Source organism: Petaurus breviceps, unplaced genomic scaffold, assembly GCF_028583685.1.
Source record: "Petaurus breviceps papuanus isolate PSGF00001 unplaced genomic scaffold, PetGlider_PUasm1.0 118, whole genome shotgun sequence".
In the NCBI taxonomy this organism is placed as follows: domain Eukaryota; kingdom Metazoa; phylum Chordata; class Mammalia; order Diprotodontia; family Petauridae; genus Petaurus; species Petaurus breviceps.
This window is the reverse complement of record NW_027185616.1, coordinates 9,092,011-9,114,505: the sequence shown is the minus strand read 5'-3', so window position 1 is coordinate 9,114,505 and position 22,495 is coordinate 9,092,011. Positions and strand designations below refer to the sequence as shown.

The window sequence follows — 22,495 nt, the reverse complement described above, 5'->3', positions numbered from 1 at the left end:
TAAGATCTTACTAGTAACTTTAGATATTTGAAAAAATAAAGGCTATTGTTTAAAGCCTGGAGTTAAATGTCTATTGTGTTCAATAAACCAGGGGAAAGGAAATAAAGAAAAACTGTGAGAAAAATCAATTTTTTAAGACACATGGAAAATTAGGCTTGTGATGTGTTTTTATTACATCATGCTAAAAAATTGAACGATCTTGGTTTTTGCGTTACTATATTGATTTCTTTCCTATCCCCACCTCTGAGTTTCTTGCTTACTGGTACAGGGCTCTGTTCAGGGATAGTTTAATAATATGCTGTCTTTTTGTCTGCCCAAGAGCCCTTCAGTTGAAAGGTGACAGTGAACCAGTTATCATGGAGGAAACATGTGGTCTTGCTCTAAATAATAATACATTGCTAAAGTGCTACAGTTCTTGAAAGCTTACAGAGACCAAGATGAAGGGCATCAGAGTTTAATGAGTAGAAAGCCAGTCTAGAAGTGAAGAAGACCTAGGTTCATGATCTGCCTCTACACATAGCTTTGAGACAATGGGCATATCATTTCATCTCAGGGCTCTAGGTCTTGACAACTTTCTAAGACTATGAGTTGCAGAGAAGGTTACCAATCTACACTGGTAGAGGGGATTTCCTCACTTGGGAATTCTTATATGGATGAAATCATAGATGTAGTACCTATCCATATAGGTGCACATACATGGATGGTGACCAGACATTCCCTACATGGATGAAATCACAAGTTCAATGTTTATTCATATATGCATATGCACACACCTTTTAACTCGGCAGAGGAAGGCCTCCAGCACTGCTGGGTAGATCCTTTTTGGAGGAGTTATGGAGAAACATAACAGGATAAAAAGTATTCCTTGTGTTGCAGTCCACTCTGATGAGATCATAGATTCATTGAATTTTTCATAAACTTTGCCAGACTGATATATAGCCCATTCTAAAGCCTTATTTTTGCTGCGTGGTGATTTTGGTGGAAGGAATACAAGAATGGGAGTCAAGGAACCTGGGTTCTGTCCTGGATTTGGCACTGACTTATTCTGTGACCTTGGACAAGTCTTTTTACAGCTACTAGCTTCTGCTTCCCCAACTGTAAAATGTAGTTCTCTGACGTTTATTAAGGGAAAATTTGAATAAGTTTTGGAGGATGGCACAGAGAAATCTAGTGGAGGAGATAAGATTTTTAGCTACTGCTTTCCATTGACATCCATGACTCAGAATTCATGGAAAATGGCAGCAGACATAAATCATTGGGACAGCTAGGTCTATCCCAGTGGGTAGAGTGCCCAGAAGGACCCTAATTCAATTCTAGCCTCACCCACTTACTAACTGTGTAACCTTAGGCAAGTCACTTAGCCCTGTTTGCTTTAGTTTCCTCATCTATAAAATGAGCTGAAGAAGGAAATGGCAAACCACTCCGGTATCTCTCCCAAGAGAGCCCCCAATAGGGTCACGAAGAGTTGGACACCACTGAACAACAACTACTATGTCATTCTAGAACGGGCAAAGACAACGGAATAGAGACATTGTATAATCAGCCCTGTGAATTCCGAAAGGGGGAAGTTGTCTTTGGCCCCTCCGAGAGAACGAACAGGGAGGAGTTAGACTCTGTGGAAGGACCATACCAAAGCTTGTGAGAAGGGTGGAAGTAATGGAATGGAGACTGAAATCTGGGAAGGGCAGACAGGGGATGAGAAGCGTGTAACTGAGGAAAGGAGTGAAGGCAAAACTGGACTAAAAAGGGTGGGAGATTTGAGGGAGAGAGAAACGAGCTGTGAGTTATCTGATGTAAAGACTTCTGTGCTGGGAGTTAGGTGACCCCAAGTCCCAGTTTCTGTTGTGTAACTAAATAACTTTGTGAGCCTGGGAAAGTGAATAATTCTTTTTGGACCTCAGTTTCCTCCTCTGCTGGACCAGATCTAAGGTACTTAACTTGGAGTTCACAGACTTGTGGCCGGGGGCGGGCCCTCTAGATAAATTTCCAAGGGACTGTGAACTTGACAAAAAAAAAAATACGTCTTTATTTTCGCTAACCTTTGGATTCTTTTATAATCCTATGGATTTCATGCATTTATGATTCTGAGAAGGGCTTTACCAGACTGGAAAGGGGGCCATGATCTAGAAAAGGTTAAGAACCTTTGGACTAGACGATTTCTAAGGTTCCTTCCAACTCTGAGGCTTTATGAATCAGAGGACAGAGAGGCTGAAGGGGTCTGCGGGGAACTGGCCTGGAGGGGCAGAGGGAAGTCACCGGCTTAGGAGCGGGGGCGAGGGAGCCTTCTGCCACAAGAGGAAGGGGCTGGGCAGGGAAGGGAAAGGGGCGGAGAGCGAGGCTAGGCGGGCCGGGCCCGGCCCGGAAAGGACGGGGAAGGACGGGCCGGGGCTGCAGCTCTCCGGAGCCTGGCCTGGAGGCGGGGAGAAGCCGGAAGCCTCTCTCACTGCGCTGCCCGCCCCGGTCCGCTCAGACCCACCCCCTCGCCTGCCCCGGCGAGCTCAGACCTCCCGGCTTGGCTCGGCAGGCGGTGGTGAGTGCGGGGCTCCTTGAACCAAGACCACGGTGGGTGGGGGTAAGGAGGATCGAGAACTAGTCTGGGGGGGCTTCAGGGAGGCGTAGACAGTGAGAGTGGCCACCTTCAGAGTGGTCCTGGACCGGAGCCTGGACCGAGAGGAGGGAGTGGGCTCTGGCGGGGCTCCGGCTGGCCCGCCGCCGCCTTTCTTTCCTCGGCACCTTCTCCCTGGTTGTCTCCTTTTCCCGGATCTGGTTACTGGGAGTTGGCTCTGTGTTGGGCTCGGGTTTCGTAGAAAAATCTGGGAGACCTCCAGGCATACCTCGGTGGTTTTTCCCTCCTTAGTGTTAGGGCTTCAGACGTGCTTAGAACCAAGGGCTGCAAGTCCCCGGGTGGGCAGAATTGGAGGCGAGTCCTTCCTCCCACGCTGGCTCACTTAAGGAAGGCAGGCATCTTCCCTCCTCCCAGGGCAGTCCTACTGGGCTGGTTAAAGGGGAGAAGAAAACGCCGCCCGTATCTCTCCGAGACTTTGGGTGATTCGTGGTGACCTGCCCCGGGGCAGCTTCCGCTGGTGCGGGACTTGGTCGGGCAAGCTTAAATGCCAACAGGTTGTCGTCGCTTTGGACCACCCCGTTTTGGATCTGATGGAGAACAGCCAAAGGGAGGGCACTTGCCTATAGAATATGGACTGACAATCTTCCCCCCCGCCCCCCAAGCCAGTGTGATTCAGTCTGGGGAACGGAACGGAACCGAACCGAACCGAACCGAAAGGAAAGGGTCTAGCAACTTTGAACCGATCAGGACGGGAAATACTCAGTAGTTAATTGAGGAAAGCAATAGTTACTGCGGAGTTAAGAGTTGGAGTTGAGGTGTTAGCAGATGTCCAGTGGTTGGGGCAGGATGAATTTTGTGGACAAGATTGGTAGTTGTGTTACTGCTTGCCAGAGTGATTGGGCCAGACTATTTGCAAAGGCATGTAAAGTCACTGGTCCAGTTTGCAATAACTGGGGGAGGTTTCTATTTTTATTTCCCAGGGGAGTCCAGTGATTTGAGTGAGGTCAGAGACTTAGAGACAGAGCTAGAAGGAAAACTCGAGCTATGTGTTTGAAGTCAGAAAAAAGCCTACTGTGGCAGCCTCTAGATCCTAAAGAAGGGGGCATGGCTCTGTCAGGAAACACTTTGTGAAGACTGTGTTTTTTTTGCTCTTTGGAGGGGGGAAGGCAGGGCAGTTGGGGCAAAGTGACTTGCCCAAGGTCACAAGGCTAGTAAGTCTTAAGACACTTAAGCTTAAGTGTCTGAGGTCTCATTTGAACTCAGGTCCTCCAGATTGCAGGGCCGATACTCTATTGCTGCCCCACCTAGCCTCCCCTGTGAAGACTTTTACTCCTGGACTTGCCACACTTCTCCTTTCTCACTCACATATCCTTCAGGTATGAGGAAGAAGACAGATTTTTACTTTTCTTCGAAGTCATTTACCTGTGATGATCACATTACACCTTCCCTTCCTTTGAACCTCGAGTGGGGAAGTCCTGAGTTCAAATATAGCCTCTTACAGGCCTTAAATGTGTGACCCTGGCCAAGTCACTTAACCACTCTCAGCCTTATTTTCCTCATCTGTAAAACAGGGGCTAATAATAGCACCTACCTCCCAGGGATTTTGTGAGGATCAAATGAAATAATATTTGTATTTGCTTTCCAAATCATTAGGTTCTATAAAAATGCTATTTTTATTATTATAACATTATTACTTGGGACTGCTAGGCAGCAGTGAATAGAGTATGGACCCTGGAGTCAGGAGGACTTGAGTTCAAATGTGCCCTTAAGTTACTTGACACACTAGCTGTGTGGCCTTGGGCAAGTCACTTAACCGAAAATGCCTTGCCTTCCCCCATCAAAAAAAAAAACCCAAGGGAAAAAAACATTATTACTAAATATGTAGTGCTTAGCTCCTGAAATGAGAAGTTGGAAATATTCACATCCCTGAATTATTGACTTCTTTCAGTCCCTTACAGGTTTCCTGTTTTCACATCTAGACTAAAATGTTCATTTGTAGCAAGTGGGTTGGTCCTGTCTCCAAGCCTTTGTGATGCTGGGCAAACCACTTAACCTTTCTGGCTCTCTGGGCACCTGACAACCAGCATTGTCTAACAAGTTTTCTCAGCAGGGAATTCCATATGTCACTGAGGAAGCAAATAATTTAGTAACCACCATGTTCCAGGCACTGTACTAAACACTTTGCAAATATTATCCCATTATAACATAATGACTTCTTTTAGACCTGGGATTTTTACTCTGGTGCCCAAGAACTTAACATTTTTGGGTAACAGTTTTAAGTGTGATTGATTTCCTATGTACTCCTGTGTATTTCATCTTATGCATTTAAATACATGCTGACAAGGGCTTCATACTTTGACTTAACCAGATTGCCAAAGGTGTCCATGACACACAGAAAGTTTAAGAACTCCTGATTTAGCATGTCTGGTCCAATGGAATTCGTAAGAATTAGACATTTGGGAAACTTACCCCAAAGGGGTCCTGGTTTATTGTAAAAATAATTGTGCAAATATGTGGGTTTTGGTCTTAGTTTAAAACTACAACTATTTCTCATTAAGCCTGTGCTGAAGCTGTTTCTCTTTTAGGCTATAGGGTTATTTATACTTTGCCACTGCATGTTTTTTTTAATGGGATTGAGTTCATTTACCTTTTAAAAATTATTATTGGGAAATTCAAGGTTCCTTGAAGTCATCTAGACCTTCTGAAGTTGGCTTCTTTACAAAAATGTTGCCAGGAAGATTCAGCTGCTAACCTTCATAGGTGGATAGATTTCATTCAGGGCAGTTGAGTTTATGTTCTCTCACTTGAAACCTGAAACTAAAGTTTTGCCTGAATTATATCAACTGTAAAAATCCCCTGAGACACGTTACTGAAAAGTAATGGCTTGCTTTAGATTGTGGTAAGACTATTTCATCTTTCACAGTCCCTGCCTCCCACCCCCTCCCCCCAACCCTCCTCATCTTGTGCCAAGTTACTTTTCTTGAGAGTTGGCAGTTTTAAATTATTATTTCCTAGGTATGCATAATTAGTGAAACACTGAATCCTCTGGGATGGAAGATGGCAACATAGAGTACAATTAATAGCTTTAATCCAAACATTTAAGATAAATATTAAGTTTCCATTTTATTATATGGTTTTAATTTCCTAGCCCTTCAATTTTTGGGCAAATCACTAAACTATTGAGGGACTCAGTTTCCTTATCTGTAAAATGAGGGAAGTCATGAACATTTATTTAACTCCTACTGTGTGCCAAACATTGTGTTAAGCTTTGGTACAAGCTATTCTTCTCATTTTACATCTGAGGACACTGAGGCAAATAGAAATTAAGTGACTTGCCCACTGAAGTCAGATTTGATCTCAAATCTTCCTGACTCCAGGACCAGTGCAAGTGTGCTGGCCACTTTGCCACCAGCTGTCTCTGGGGAATTTCTAGTGTTGAAGTTTAGGGGTGCTCGAGACCCCAAAATATCAACACGCTGGGTCCTGCTGAATGAATTCTACTCAAGTCTTCTCTCAGCCAAAGTAAAGCAAAGTTTATGAAAGATTCCTCATAATGGGTAGACTCTTAAGGAACCTAAGTATCTGTGATGCTTGTATTGGACAAGCTTGCCAGAATTATCTGACACAGAGTAAGTCTGGACTAGATCGAATTCTCAGCCCCTTCATGGAGGCAAGATGGATCTTATATACAGAAAGTTTGTGGGAGACGTTAGGGGTGGTCTAGAGGGATTTGGGGAGGGTCTTAAGGAGTCTGAGGATGATCTTGAGGGAACTGAGGTCTGACTCTAGTAATGAGATTAAGCATGCGAAATAGCTGAAGGCTACCTGAAGATGACAGACAATGGAGCGCTGGGATAGTTTAAGGGTAACAGATTTGGGTATAGATGTTTTGATCGGTTTCCAGGGTGGGAAGTAACTGGACCTTGGAAGGCTAGATTAGGTTAAGGGCAAGAGATTTGGGGCTACCTATAATGAAAGGCTTATGGCCTCAGGCAAATAGGAAGATTCAATTAGAATTCGAGGGGTTTCCCAGAGCCTGTACCTCATCTATAGGATTTAAAGTTGGTGGTTGAGAGACTACTGTATGTGGCGGCTCAGGGTGGAAGTTGAGCTATGGTGTGGCATGTCGAAGAGGGGGCCAGGGACATGATATGAATCCTATCTCTTCACTTGTACTGATTGATGAAGAACCCCACTATAAAACCTTTGCTAGAGCTGCAGGTGTGGGGTTTGATGGATGGGGTAGAGAGGTTTCTTGCCTGCCCTCCCTCCCTTTCTTGTTCTCTGTAGCAGCAAGCACCCCAAGAGTCCTCAGTGTTTGTTGCCACCACAGGTTCTTGGATCTGCTTTGATAAAGGAAAGCAACTCAAAATGGGTTAACAAGATTACTTTAATCAGTCAGACATATATCGTTTACCTAGTTCAGGGGAAAAAGGTCAGCACCTGAACTTCAGAATATACAGACAGAATCATCAAGACAGAAACAGATCAAGTAGACAGATTTCCAAACCGTCCAACCATTACATCCATACCAAACAACATCTGGGTTTCAAAGCCAGGGGGGCTCTGGACAACGGCTAGCCCAGAGTTTCATCAAATCACAGAACACTTCTCAAAGTGAGCCTCAAATCAGGGTTTATATACCCTTCTCCTGGCTCAAAGAATGTAACAACATTATTGACCCACTAGCTAATCAAGAAGTATCTACTGAAAAACAAGCCTCCCACCTCAGGCTCCAGGTGCACTTTAGCCTAGGGGCAGGGAAGATCTTCAAAATTTACATTCCCATTACATTCTCTCCTCTTCCTGGTGTCAGAGAGGGCTGGAATTTCCCAAAGCTGGGTGCTTGGACAGCGCTAGAATCAATAGCTAATGAACACTACAGTCAATAGAATCAAGCCAACACTAGAATCAAGAACCAGCGATCATTGATCATTGATCGTCCTTGATCATCAAATCACCTTCAGGGTCTGAGTATTCTTGGTTTTCCTATATGGGGAATCTCGGTGTGGATTGGGAGGAGGGACCTAGCAGAGAGGATTGGGAAGATTTCATAAGTTGAGTTTAGGAGTCAGAAGACTTGAATTCAAACCCTAGCTTTCATACCATGCAGTGGAAGTTCAGATTGGTTAAGCCCAAGGCTGTTTAAGTACTGCCTTATATAATAAATAGCAGAGAGAGGAGTAACAGAGCTATTGGAATGTCATCTCCGGTGTCCTAGGTACAGAGAGAATTACAGGTCTGATAGTTGGACTTGTAGGGGACCTAAGAGGAAGAAGCAAGAATTTCTTAAACTTTTGCCTGAAGTGTTGCTAATCCTTTGCTTAAAAGCCTATGGGGGGTGGGGGGTAGCTAATTACTTCCTCAGATTACTCTTTAAGTTTTTGGTTTGGGGCTCAGAATGAATGTAAATAACAGTAGTTTCTGTTTAGCCCCAAACCCTGAAGATCTTCCTCTCCCATATTTATTTTATTTTTTTTTTTTAAAGAGGCCATTCTTTTTTTTTTTTCTTTCCCTTTTTGGGGTGGGGAAGGCAGGGCAATTGGGTGACTTGCCCAAGGTCACACAGCTAGTTTTTGTGTTACGCGTCTGAGGTCAGATTTGAACTCAGGTCCTCTTGACTCCTGGTGGTTCTCTATTCACTGAGCCACCTAGCTGCCCCTCGGCCATTCTTTACCTCCTTTTTTTTTTTTTTTTAATTAAGCCTTAATCTTTGAATGGGCTCTTCCTCAGTCAGACTATAAGACCTGTTAAAGACCTTACCTTGTCCCCCACTGCATTCTGGGCCATCTCCAGTTGTTCTGATTTATATCTGGCCACTGGACCCAGATGATTCTGGAGGAGAAAGTGAGGCTGGTGACTCTGTACAGCCCTGCCTCCCTTCAATCCAGTTCACTCGTATGTTATGGCCTCACTTCCCTGATGTCATGGTTCTCTTTGAGAACCAAGGACACACAGCAGGAGTCTACAGGTATGTATGTTATGTATCAGACCCTGTGTTCAATTATGGGAATGCACAGACAAGTAGAAAGACATTTCCTAACTTCAATGAGTGTACATTCTAATGGAGGGAAGTATCACTTGAGAGGCGTCTGGAGCTTCTGGAAGGAGGCCTGGAGGAATGAAGATATAGATGGTCGAATGAATTTTTTCTTTCCACGAGATAGCCATTCATATACTTTATGATGATGGTCTAGTCTATCTTTCCAGATTGATCCCTTCACAAACTATTGACAACCAAACCAGTCTCCTTTCTGTCTCCATATCTTTGTATGGACTGTCCACCATGCCTGGAACAATCTCCCTCCTCACTTGAGGTTTTTGGAATAAAATTCAGGATCCAATTGATGGTTCTTTTTCTTGTCATCCCAATTTCAATGTACTTTCCCACTTACTTTGTGTCTATTTCCCCCCCACCCCACCAAAAAAGAAAGTAAGCTCTTTGACTTTGTTTTGTCTTTTGTCTTAGTGCTTCAAGCATGCAGTAGGTACTTAATAATGCTTCTTGTTGTTAACACTGAAGGTGGAATTCAAATCCACTTTGCCCTCGACTCCAAGTCTTCAGTCTAGTTGGAAGATATAGAGCTTTAAATAGAGTAAAAGGCAGAGAGTGATATAGCAGTTCAAATTGAATGGAATGCTGAGAACAAAAATTAAGGGAATATTTTCCTTGAGGTCAGATCTGTCAAGTAAGGCTTCTTGGAGAAGATGGGTGGGTCTTGATCTGGGCTGATGAAACACATTTGGAAGGTATTCCAGAGGGGCAGAATCAAGGTGACAGAGAGAGAAGCATTTTTGCCTAGCTCATCTAGCATACCTCCTCCTCAACCACCCAGAAAAGCCCCCACCCCAAATTCTGATAAAGAAAACCAAGAAAAAGTCACAATGAAAATGTCTTGCCAAAGAAGAGAGCAGCATTAGCAAAAGGTAGAAACAAGCAAGATCGTGGAATTTGAGAGTCGAGACCAGTCTAGTTGAAACAGATGAGCAAAGCATGGTTTCCTTTTAAATTTATTTCCAAGTAATTCAAAATGCTTCTCCCCCTCCCCCTTCTTATCCTTTCTCTTTTATCTTAAAATTAGTAAGAATCAGTATATCTCCATGTGTAGTAAATAGAGCTTTTTGGCATAGCTGCCTGGGAGCTGGAGTTTTGCTCTGTTTGATTCTAAGAAGATAGTATTATCGCTATAGAAAATGAAAAGATGATTCTGTACTTGCCCCCATAATAATTGGAGACTTTGAACTGTAACTTCTGTGAAATACAAATAGCAGAAATGGAACTGTTAGTGGTAAGCCATCTTCCCGACTTTGAAATGTTGTACTTAGTTATTGGAAAAGAGACTATTTGGCATAATGCTTTGTACATTAGAGATACTTAATAAATATTTGAATCTGGGTAGTGAGGTGACCCAATACGCTTAGAGTCAGAAAGACCTCAGTGCAAATCTAATCTATCACACTTAATAGGCTGTGTGACCCTGGGCAAGTCACTAAACCGTTTTCAACTTGAATTTCTTTATTTCTGATATGAGGATGTTGGTTTCTAAGGGTTCTTCCAGCTCTAAATCTTATGACTTGAATTAGCAGTATCTATTTTTTTTTCTATTTTTGATTTCGAATTGTTGGGTGGTTTCTGGTTTTAAGATATACTTTTTTTTTTTTTTTTACTGTTTTTAGGAAGAGCAATAAGTTTGACTGAATTAGTCTTTGGCTAAAGGTTGTTTAAATGGAATGATTTAGATTCCATAGGAATTAGTGCCTTGGGTAGAGAGAAAAGGAAACAAGAAAGATATTTATGGATTCTGCTTTGGGAGAAATTTTATGACAATTTCCTGCTTCAATGTCTGGCAGATGAAGAGTTAACTCCCTAAGCATTATAAATATAATATCAGATTTATAGGATAGCTTGTTGCTTTCTTGAGGCTGTTTATTTATATTAGTACTCTTTTAAGAGAAGAAGCTTTACATATTTTATGCATATTTATTTATTTACATTTATTTGAAATATTTACATATTTTCTCAAGTGGGAATAATTGTGAAAATATTTTTATTCTTTTCGGTTTATAGAATACAAGCTAATTATTTTTTTTCTCCCAAAGCTGAAAACCCCAAAGAACTTGTATTCTAATTGAGTTTAGGTTCAGTATTTTGGCCAACTATTGAGTTCAGTCAGTTGTTACATACACCTTGGGCCAACATTGCAGATGAAGAAAGAGAATGAATAGTACTAAGAATTGGAGAGGGATGAGGAGGAAACATGGCTAAATCCCATTTGGAAAATTGAATGGTTGGGTTTTTTAATTGTTAAATAGTCCTGGGTTGCTGCCTGACACCAAATCCCATCTTTTTAGCACTGATATTCCCCTGGTCATGTAATATGGCCATAAGTTATATGATATCATTTCTTGGATGACTTAAAAGGAACCATAGTCTGTGAAGAACAAAAATTGTAGGTGATTTGTCCCTGTTGATTAGCTTTAAATTAAAACTCTCATATTGACAGTAACAAATGGATTTCCAGAATTCCTAAATCATTTAATTAGAGACTTTAAAAGATGTGTGTGTATATATATATATATATATATATGTATGTATGTATGTATGTATGTATATGAAGATGTACATATGCAACCAGTAAACCCATTTGTTAGGCACCTACTTCATTCCAGGTCTTGCTCTGGGGAATGAGGATACGAAGAAAAAAAAAATCAAACAATTCTTGCCCTTGATGAGCTTATACACATATCATGAGTAGTATTCCTATATGAGTGATTTTGTACATGTATATTTTTTTCATATACACATGTATATAACATATGTGTTCATTCAATGGTCTTGACTCAAAGAAATAAAGGTAATGTTGGAGCGGATAGAGAGGTCACCTCAAGTCAGGAAAACCTGAGTTTGAATCCTATCTTTGACACATGTTGGATTTGTTTGTGTCTGCTAGTTGTTGCAGTGGATAGAGTTCTGGGCCTGGAGTCAAGAAGTCCTGAGTTTAAAACCAGCTTCAGACACTAGCTAGGTAACCTTAGACCTAGACCACAAGGGCCAGGGTCTCCCATTGCATCCTGGGCCATCTCCAGTCATCTTGATGAATATCTGGCCACTGGATCCAGATGGTTCTGGAGGAGAAAGTCAGACTGGCGACCTTGCACAGCCCTCCCTCACTCAAATCAAAGTCAACTGCAAGTCATGTCATCATCTCCCTGATGCCATGGCCCTCTTCAAGAACAAAAGACAAGGGGCAGCTAGGTGGCACAGTGAACAAAGCACTGGCCCTGGAGTCAGGAGGACCTGAGTTCAAATTTGGCCTCAAGACACTTAACACTTACTAGCCCTGTGACCTTGGGCAGGTCACTTAACCCCAATTGCTCTGCCCTTCCAAAAAAGAAAAGAACAAAAGACAAACATAATGTAACCCTAGGCAAGTCACTTACCTCTATTTTCCTTAGTTTCCTCTCCTGCAAAACAGATAATAATAGCATCCACCTTCCTAAATGAGATAATCAAATGAGATAATAATTGTAAAGTACTTTGCAGACCTTAGAAGTGCTAGGTTAATGTTTGTTGTTTAGTCATTCCAGTGACATCCAACTCTTTGTGACCCCATTTGGGGTTTTCTTGGCAAAGATATTGGAGTGGTTTGCCATTTCCTTTTACAGATGAGGAAACTGAAGCCAACAGGGTTAAGTGACTTGCCCAGGGTCACACAGCTAGAGGCTGGATTTGAAGTGATGAAGAAGAGTCTTCCTGATTCCAAGCCCAGTGCTCTATCTACCCAGCTGCTAGCTATTGCTATAGTTATTATTTGTGACCCTGGAAAAATTATTCAACCTTTCAATGTCTCTAGGCAGTTCTCTAAGACCAGGAGCTCTGTATATCAGTGAACTCACAGATATGTAGTTCTTTCTTCCCATACATGTATACGAATATGACTTTCCTGTAGATACATGTGTCAATGTATGATATATAATTCCAGCTCGTGGTACTGGAAAACTGACTAAATGCAAGGACATTGCTCATGTGGCATCACGGGATAGATGCACAGTGCCGGCTTGTTGACTTGACTGTCGTGGTCTCCTAGCTGATCTTCATCTCAGGTTACCATACAACCATTTCTTTAGACCTCAGGGGCATAGCCATGTTTGTATCAGATGGGATTCAAGGTCTAGTGTTTTGAAGAACAGTAGGGACTCCGGCAGGGCAGCTAGGTGGCTTGGAATCAGGAAGACCTGAGTTCAAATTTGAACTCAGACTGATGGGGTGCTTGGGATCTATGTTTGTAACATCAGTTTGTAAAATCACATACCACCCCCCGCCCCAGCCTCAGAGCATTAACTCTGCCCCTTCCCCCTGCCAGCACTCTGCCCAGCAACAATTCATGAACTGTTTATCTCTGCTTGGTACAATAACAAGCTACACCTATGAATCCTTCACTAAACCATCTATAAACATTTTAGCTTAGGCAAATGTTATGTCCCCCTAGTGTAATGGCCAGCTGCACCTATGAATCTTTCAATGCACTATCTGTAGGGTAACTCCTTAGCCAATTATACACATACTGAGTCTCCGTTAGCCTTGGTTCCCAACATCCATCTTGTCTAACATGACACTGATAGATGGCAGACTAGGCATTTCTCAGTCAGCCCTGACCACTAGCTGATTTAGTGACGGTTCAGGCCTAAAACCACACCTCCAGGTAGCCCCGCCTTAGGCTATTTCCCAGTGAATTATGGGCAATACGCCTGCGCAGTAGATAATAAAAGTGCATGTTCCTTTAAGCACTGACTACTCCTTAACTCCTCCTAATCCCACCCTTAATCACCTAGTTAGCATAATTGACATCTGATTTACTATTGCAAGTCTTTATAAACTATACTTATGACTTCTTTAAGTTTGCAGGTTCCCTAAGAACCCCTGCCCTCTGTAAAGCGTAACAATAAACTTTTATAATTCTGACTTCAAAGGTTGCTTGGGTCCTGTGAATTCCTTCCAGACTGTCCAGCAGGGAGGGACTCTGGTCATTGGAGCCCCTGACACACCTATTACCCTCCTCTTCAAGACCCTTACTTGCTGTGTGACCCTGGGTGAGTCACTTCGCTCTGTTTGCTCCAGTTTCCTCATCTGTTAAATGAGCTGGTGAAGGAAATGGCAAACCACTCCTGTATCTTTTTGGAGAAAACCCCGAATGGGGTCACGAAGAGTCAGACATGACTAAAACAACAGAATAACAAAGGGATTCTTGGCTGACTAGATTCACTGGGCTGTCGTGGAGCTGAGTTCTCTTGGAAGCACCATGCACCAAATTGATCTTTGCAAATGAGCTTTTCTCATTTGTTGACATAGTTCTTGCCCTGCTCATGAAATGCCTTGATCAGGCAGCAAAAGTTACTCATTTGAGTGAATTCCCAGAAATAGGCCCCAGCCAAATAAGTTGAGTGGTAGAGATGTCTGTGAGTGGGGTTCCACTGCTGACAAAGGTTTGATGTTACAAACGTAACAGCAATAGAACGTGTGTAGTCCTTGAGTGGTGTATCACTAACCTCTTTTGTTTACTCAACACAAAATTTGAAGCACTTTGGGAAGGGAAGGTGGGTATGAGTACCCTGCAACATGTTCCCTACAATGATGGGAAAGCAGGTAAGCTGGGTCACAGAGTGAGAATAAGAAACAGACACCTACATGTTAGACTAGTCCCTCTAGCTAGGGGACAGATCACCTTGTGGAAGATTTATGGAAAGGCATGGACAAGAGTTGTATAGGATGAGAAGGATACAGGGTGTTGTCCTCTGAACTGATGAGATGAAATAATCCCTTTTGGGACTTCAGGGAGGAAATAAACTTTTATTCAGCACCCTCTACGTGTCAGGCACTGTGCAAAGTGCTTTTACAAATATTACCTCATTTGATCATCACAACTACCCTGCGAGGGAGGTGTTATTATTACCACCCCCATTTTACAGTTGAGGAAACTGAGGGTGCCAGTGGTTAAGTGACTTGCTTAGAGTCACACAGCTAGTACATGTCCAAGGCCGGATTTGAACTTGGGGTTTCCTGACTTTAGGATCTTTTCCAGGATTGGGGAATTTGCAGCCTCCAGGCCACATATGACCCTCTAGGTCCTCAAGTGTTTCCCTTTGTCTGAATCCAAGTTGGTAGTCAGCCAAAGGGCTGCACTTGAGGACCTAGAGGGCCACATGTGGCCTCAAGGTCACAGTTCCCTAGCCCTGGATTCTGCACCACTTACCTGCCCAAAGAGAGCTGAAGTTGCTTTTATAGGATCAATCTACAATTGCAGAATGTACAGTAAAGTTTAATGTAGGGGCGGCTAGGTGGCGCAGTGAATGGAGCGCTGGCCCTGGAGTCAGGAGGACCTGAGTTCAAATCCGGCCTCAGACACTTAACAAAAAAACTAGCCGTGTGACCTTGGGCAAGTCACAACCTCAATTGCCCTCCCCGCCAAAAAGTTTAATGTGGATAAAAATCATTGTCTATAGACAAAAAAGTATTCGTTTTGGTAGTTTTTACTTGCAAGAAGATTGAACTGAAATGTATACTGGTAATATTGTTGGTAGATGGTACAGTGCAATTAATTTGGTTCATGGTACACTTTCTGTCAAAAACTATTATTTAATATGGAAACAGTGATTTGTGGTATGTGGTTTGATGAGAAATTGCCCACTCTGATCTATCCAGGATATCTTTAGATACTCGATGGAGGTATTTTTCCGTTATACAAATTGTTGTAGGTTATAGTTACTATTTATTAAAATCTAACATTCAGACTGTTGTAACTTGATCTCTGATCTGTGGGAAGTATCAGACTTAGAAATGACCCTTAATTTGGACTTTGGATTTTCTCAAATATTCCACTATGCGTTTTGGTATTATTTTTAGATAATTACAATTGAAGCGGCAGTAGGGCAAATAGAATCTTTAAGGGAGGGAAGTCAGATTATTCTAGCCGCTTTTTCCTTATAGAAATGATACTCCCAGGACATTCTGCTTTCATTCTAACTTCCTTCCAGAGGATACTTGTTTAGGAAACTATTTTTAACAGATTTAGAATTGGAATGTACCTAGAGGTCATCTATACTAACACCCCCCCACCTCCTTGACTTTATAAATATGGAAACAGGGCCAGAGAGGTTAAGTGATTTGCTTAGCGTCACACAGGGAGCAGGGATGTGAACAAAGGTCCTTTGATTCTGTATCCAGTAAGTCCTCTTTCAACAACGTGACACTGGTATCATACAGAAGTCAAATTCCATTACGATGAGCCACCATTACAAAATCTCTGTATGACTAAAATTTCTAGGCAGTGCTCCCTCTGCTTCAGAATGAAGTCAATATAACAAAATCACATTTCAACCAGAGAATGTGAATAGTTTTTGAACCCCGTGAATAGGATCTGACTTTTAATACATGCAGTATTGAAGAAGCTTGACAAACTGATAAACTTAATAAAGCCTAATATACATATTTTAAAGAGTAGAGCTAAGTAGTAGTTTTTTCAGAGGGGAAGGGGAACTCCACCTCATTTAGCTACCTTGGTTTTCTAGACTTTATTCTTTTCAAAGGCATAGTGGACTTTCATTTACAGTGACTCAGTTTCCTTAAGGAATTAAAGCATGCCTTACAGAACTTTAGAACTGGAAGGGATCCAAGAGATCATTTAATTCAACCTCTTAATTAAAAAAATAAATTTTAAATCTCTTACTGATGGTTTTTAAAAGCCTTGCTGTCACTTCTCAATGACCTAACCTATCTTCTTCCACATAGAATTTTCATAACAAGGAAGTGGTAGCTAAGTAAAACCAACTGCTGGGTATGTCTGACAATATGTGTCACATTCTACCTCTCTGTAAACAGGAGTGAGACATGCTTCACCCTTTGAAGTCAAAATTGGTGACTGAATTGCTCTGAGTTCTAATGTTATTTCAAGTGTTGGGTTTTTTTTTCTTTGCATGTTTTTGTGGTCACTGTAAATGATTCTGGCTCGGTGTATTTCATTCTGCATCCATTCATACAAATCCTCCCAAGTTTCTCTGAATTCTTTATATTTATTATTTCTAACAGGGCAAATAATTTTCTGTTACATTCATATCCCAGTTTGACTGATCATTCACAAAACTATGGCTACTTAACTCTACTTCCATTTTTTTCCTGTACCACAAAGAATCCTGCTGTAAGTTATTTTTTTTTTTTTAATATGGGTGAGACCTTTCTTTGTCTTTGACTTCCTTTACAAAACTTTCATTTTAGAGACCAGGAAACTGCTGGAGCAAATTTTCTGTGTTATAACATCTACTTACCACCTCATTAATAGTCTTTTGTCCTTATGTGCCTCATTGGTCAGGGATGTGACAATTAGTGTTTTCCTTTTTAGTTTCTCAAAATTGATCTTTAATATTTAGGTTGCAGTTAAAAAGCTACTTCATATCTTCTCCTATGTGATATGCTTCCTTGTACATTGGTTAGTCTAGAGAGCAAATATATACATGAGCAGGTATGCATTTGGAAAGATTGAATTAAAATGTCCATATATATTGCCACCAGGAATATAATATACATAACTCCAGGAATTATTATCCCAGACTGTAATTTCTTGAAGGGAGGAGGGAAGGCAGAAGGAGATTTTGTGTGTGTGTGTGTGTGTGTGTGCACGCCTGTATGTGTTTTGCTTATTGGAGTGGGGAAGTCAGGGCAATTGGGGTTAAGTGACTTGGCCGAGGTCACACAGCTAGTAAATGTTAAGTGTCAAGTGTCTGAGGCTGGATTTGAATTCAGGTCCTCCTGACTCCAAGACTGGTGTTCTATTCACTGTGCCACCTAGCTGCCCCAGAAGGGGATTGTTTTTTAAACTGAAAAGCTGACGTGCTTTCTCTCCTGAAAATCTCTTGACATTTTTTCAGCCCAGTCATCTTTGAAGCTTCTTATCCTCTTCTTTCCCTTCCTCTTCCCCCTCCCCCCCCTTATCAGGAATTCATTTAGAAAACTGCTGTCAAAAGTATGGTAAAGATTTCACAGAAGTCCAAGGAATCAGCCTGGTGTGATGAAAAGGGCTTCTGGATTTGGAGTCAGAGAGAATGGGCTTTTGGTGAATCACTGCTCACTTACTGTTTGGGAAAGTCACCCGACTCTGTTAAGTCTCAGCATCCTCATGTATACAATTTTGGACTAGAAGGCCTCTGATGTCCCAAGTTTATGATCTATGATAGAATTTTTTGAGGTCATTACTGTGTCAAACAACAGAAAAGAAGTCCCTGGCCTGGAGGAAACAATAAAAATGATTTGGAGAAAGAAAATGTCCTATGAGACTCTTATAAAACAACATAAGATATAAGCAAGTGCTTGATTACTCAATGAAAACTTGAAGGGGTAAGGAAATTAGATTGGCTAAGTCAGAGAGTAAGTAAGCAGTAGTGTTTAAAAGTACAATTTAGGACTAACAGCTTGGCTCCTCCTTCTGTTCAAGTTGCTATGTGTAAATATTGCCCACAACGGATGCCAGCCTTTTACATTTTTTTTAATTAAAAAAAAATTGGTTGATGATTTTTATCTTTGTAATTCAGTTGTAGCTGAGTCATTGTGGCTCCATTTGGGGTTTTCTTGGCAAAAATACTGGAGTGTTTTGCCATTTCCTTCTCTAGCTCATTTTACAGATGAGGAACTGAGGCAAACAGGGTTAAGTGGCTTGTCCAGGGTAACACAGCTAGTAAGTGTCTAAGGCCAGATTCGAACTCTGGAAGATGACTCTTCCTGATTCTAAGCCCAGATAGAGGCCAGCTCTATCCACTTCAACACCTTGCTGCCCAGTCCCAGCTTCCTTTTGTGATAAAGAAAGCAAGTAAGCAAAAGTGTGTAACCCAGAAATCTCATCTAATCGTGTTCGGTATTCTTTCCTAGTTGTCTCTTGAGGGAGGTGGTATGTTTCTTTGTCCTTTCTTCAGTACCTTCAGTGTTCTAAAAATGTTGATCTTTTAATTTATTTCTACCTGCCTCATCAAGACGTGAATTCAGTAATAATTGAACCCTTAGAAATTGATGATGCAGTAATATTTACATCTCAGCTACTGGATGCTGAACATATGGAAAACATAATGGAGAACAAGGAAGTAAAGGAAAAAAAATGGAGCACTGAACTGCCCCAGAAGATAATATAAAGTCCAAGGACTAAAAGCTCCTGTGTTTAAGTCCTAAGACAACCTCTAAGGATTCCATGAGGAATCTATTTCCTCTTATTTTTTGCACAATTCTAAAATTCTGATTAACTGATCTCCAGATTCATAGCAAGTAAGAGAAGGAAAGGTGGGATTCCATTCACAATAAGGAGAATGAGAGGACCCTGAAGGAGAGCCATGGAAAAACTAGAAAAAGCCCAAGATGAGATTACAGCATATTTACAGATAAGTAATTGCAGGACATATGCCAGATAAATATACTTGGATGGCACTAACATCTGGGAGATTTGAAAAGTCTCTTGAAGGAGTGGCTGGAACTGAGTTTTGAAGGGGAGCTAAGGTATTCCAAAAGGTATAGATGAGGTGGGAAGGCATTCCAGATCTAGGAGATCTGTGCAAAGGTAAAAAAAAAGGGGGGAAGTAGAACGTCATGTACAGGAAATAGCACCTAGAGCTAATTTCACTGGAGGGTATAGTGGGTGAGACAAGTAATGTATAATCATCCTGAAAAGAGAGACTGGAGCCAGATTGTGAAGGGCTTTAATTGCAAACATAGGACTTTTATGTTTTATCCTAGATGCTGTGAGCCACCAGAGGTTTTTGAGTGGGAGAGTGTATTGGTTATGTAGGTGCTTTCACAATGTCAATTTGGCAGTTGGGTGGAAGATAGATTGCAGAGGGGGCAGACAAGTCAGGGAAACCAAACTGAAAGCTGGAAGCCAAGATAAGTGGTGATAATGGCCTGGAATAGGGTGGTTGTGGTGTAAGTCAACATATGCTAGAGACGGTGAGAAGGTGGAATTCACAAGACTTGGCAACTGGACAGTGACAGAGAGGGAAGAATCAAAGATGGATTCCAGTATGTAATATTCCTTCTGCCAATCTAGACTGATAAGTCCTATTTAATTTATAAATTCAAAGAGTTGCCTTGGGCTGTGAGAAAATGTCAGTCAACAAGGTTATGCAAGTCCTGAGTATTTTAGTGTCTTTTTTTCTGTTGATTATTTCTGATTTATCTACAGCTGGTTTGTACCTAGTTATTTACACGTTAGTTTCCCCTCTAAGACTGTGAAGTCCTTGAGAGTTAGGCATGTCTTTGGCCTTTGAATTTCAAGTGTGTATCACACAGTACATGGCACATAATAGTAGGCACTTAATAGATTTTTATTGACTGACTATTCAACCTTGGTAGTTACAAGAATAATAAATACCCTTTATAGAAATAGGAATGTTGGGTGGGAGGTGGGTTTAAAGGGAGGAAGATGAGTTATGTTGTGTTTGAGAAGCCTATGGGATATTAGTGGATATATCCAGCAGGCAGAGATGGAACTAGACTGGACCTCAGTCTTTTTAGATAACTCTCCTTTTCCTTTAATCAGAATTATTTCCTTTTATGTCTTTCAAATTTAATTCTTGAGAGCTTTTCTCTCCTGGGTTGACTTCCTGGGATCCACTCTATCTTTCTGAACCCTTTTGAAACATGTTTTCTTAAACCCAGAGTACCTGTCAAACGATCCCCGACTTTCCTCTTTACTTACAAAAAAAGTTCTTTCTTATTTGCACTTTCAAATTATCTCCCTCTTCTTTCCCTTTTATTCTTCACCCACTGAGAAGTCATGAAAAACAAAACCCATTACAAATGTGTATGGTCATGCAAAATAATTTCCTGTGTTAGCCATGTTTTAAAAAAAGGATAAGAGAAGAAAATATGCTTCAATCTGGAATCTTCGGGCCATCAGTTCACTATCTGGAGATGGAGCCTCTCTTCCATTTTATAGGATAGTAAGTGTAGAGCTTGAAGGGAACCCTGTTATCGATTATGTAATCTCTCATTTTATTGATGTTCGAAGGTTTTAAGTGACCTGTCAAAGATCAAATTGGTAGCTTTAGAGCTGATTTTTAAACTCAGGTTCTGTACCTTGCTTCTTTAACACTGACTGATAGAATGAGCAATCCTTTCCCCACCCCTCCCTAAGCTCATAATTTTTACTCTAGCAACTAATGCAAAGTAGAATTACCCTTCATTAGTTCTGCCACCTTTTGAAAGAGGAAATCATTATTAAGATAAGTCAATAAAGTCCTCTCCTCAATAATTAGACAACTCCCACCATTACCTTATTGTGTCTCTGTGACAACCTGTCAGGAATTTTGTAGAAAATATTTCTTCTGTTTAGGCACAGACAGATAATCCTACTAAAGCTGAAGCCCATCAAATAGTATGTTCAAAAAAAATTTGGCCAGGGGCAAGGGTGGATCCTTGTTTTTTGTCACAAGCTTCCAGTATACAACCTCCTTTTACCAATCTAGACTGATAAGTCCTGTTTCATTTATAAATTCAAAGAGTTGCCTTGGGCTGTGAGAAAATGTCAGTCAATAAGTATAGTGAGCACTTTGTAACTGGCACCCTGCAAGTTGCTTGTGGTCAGAGAAATCAGTACGTGTCAGTGGAAGATGGGAGGCAGGACCTGAACCTAGTTGTTCCTGACTCCCAGGCTGGCCCTCTCTTTTTATTGTTCTAGGCTGCCTCTGGAAGCAGTTGTTGGTACCTTCCAATTACTGTGTATTTTATCTATGTCCTGATTTTTCTGATGTGAAGTAAGGTTTGTTTTGTTTTTGTTTTGATTAATTGACCTTAAATGGGGTAAACATTCAGTTCTCTGGAAATCCTAGTTACCTAGAACAATCATTCCAGAGGTTTCTAGATCTGCCAACTTTTCTGTTTTGTTTCCGTATAAATTTTGAGCCATTTGGGGAAGATGCCTTTGGACTCGAGCCTGTTCTAACTTTGACGTGTTTACATTGACATAGAACTGTTGTGGTAGTTTTCTTGTGTGGGTGGCATCTTCCTAGGGCTCTGGAATCTGAAGGTTTACACCTTATTTTCAGAGGTTGCACTGGCATTCTTGGCAAGAGCAGTTAACAGTTTTGGCCGTATTTATTAAGGTATTCTTTGGCTTCTGGTTACTTAAATGGAAGATTGAGCAGAATCCCAAATGGATGAATGACTGTTGTCCCAACACCTACCCTCTGTTTGGTTTTTTTTTTTTTAGTTTGTTTTTCTTGTCTTTTGGAATATTCCATGCTGTTCTGCCATTTTCTTTCTTGCCTTTGTCTTTGATTTAAGGCAACTAAGTGACAAGGTCAGACCACTGGCCCTGGAGTCAGGAAGACCTATGTTCAGGTCTGACCCCAGATATTTACTGGCTGTGTAATCCTGGACAAGTCAGTTAACCTCCACCTGCCTCAGTTTCCTGATCTGTAAAATGGGGGTGATAATAGTATGCATATCCCAGAGTTGTGAGTATCAGATGAGATATTTGTAAAGATTTTGCAAACCTTAAAACACTATATAAATGCTAGTTGCTAATATCATCATCATAAAATGACTATTTAGCGTGACAGAAAAGACAGTAATCTAAAGTTTTAATTTTTAATGTTATATTTTATTTCTAAATCATTTCAGAATGTAGCCTTCCCTCCATCTCTGTCTAGCAAGCATGTCCCTCATAACAAAAAATATAAATGAGGGGAAAACATTCAGTTTAGCAAAACTAACCAAGGCAAGGCTTCAGTTTGTAGTTTCCTAATCTGTCAATCAAGGGGTCTTGGAGTAGATCCTTTCCAGCTGTAAATTTATGACCCTATGGTTATGAGAGGCTGATAGTATAAGCAATATTCTACATCTGTAGGCCCCCATCAGTGTTCATTTTAGCCATATTTGTTTCTCTCTTTTTTTTTTTT

The 22,495-nt window shown here is 41.3% G+C and overlaps 1 protein-coding gene across 3 annotated transcripts in view; it reads left to right on the top strand.

Moving 5' to 3' along the window:
- The first annotated feature begins 1,796 nt into the window (after nt 1-1,796).
- Nucleotides 1,797-22,495, top strand: part of LITAF (lipopolysaccharide induced TNF factor) — a 43,851-nt gene continuing 23,152 nt past the window's right edge. Inside the window, exon 1 of one of the 3 annotated variants that reach the window (XM_069085936.1) lies at nt 1,797-1,929. The gene's annotated coding sequence lies outside the window, so the exon portion shown is untranslated. The other 2 variants (XM_069085926.1, XM_069085933.1) reach the window with 2 other exon arrangements.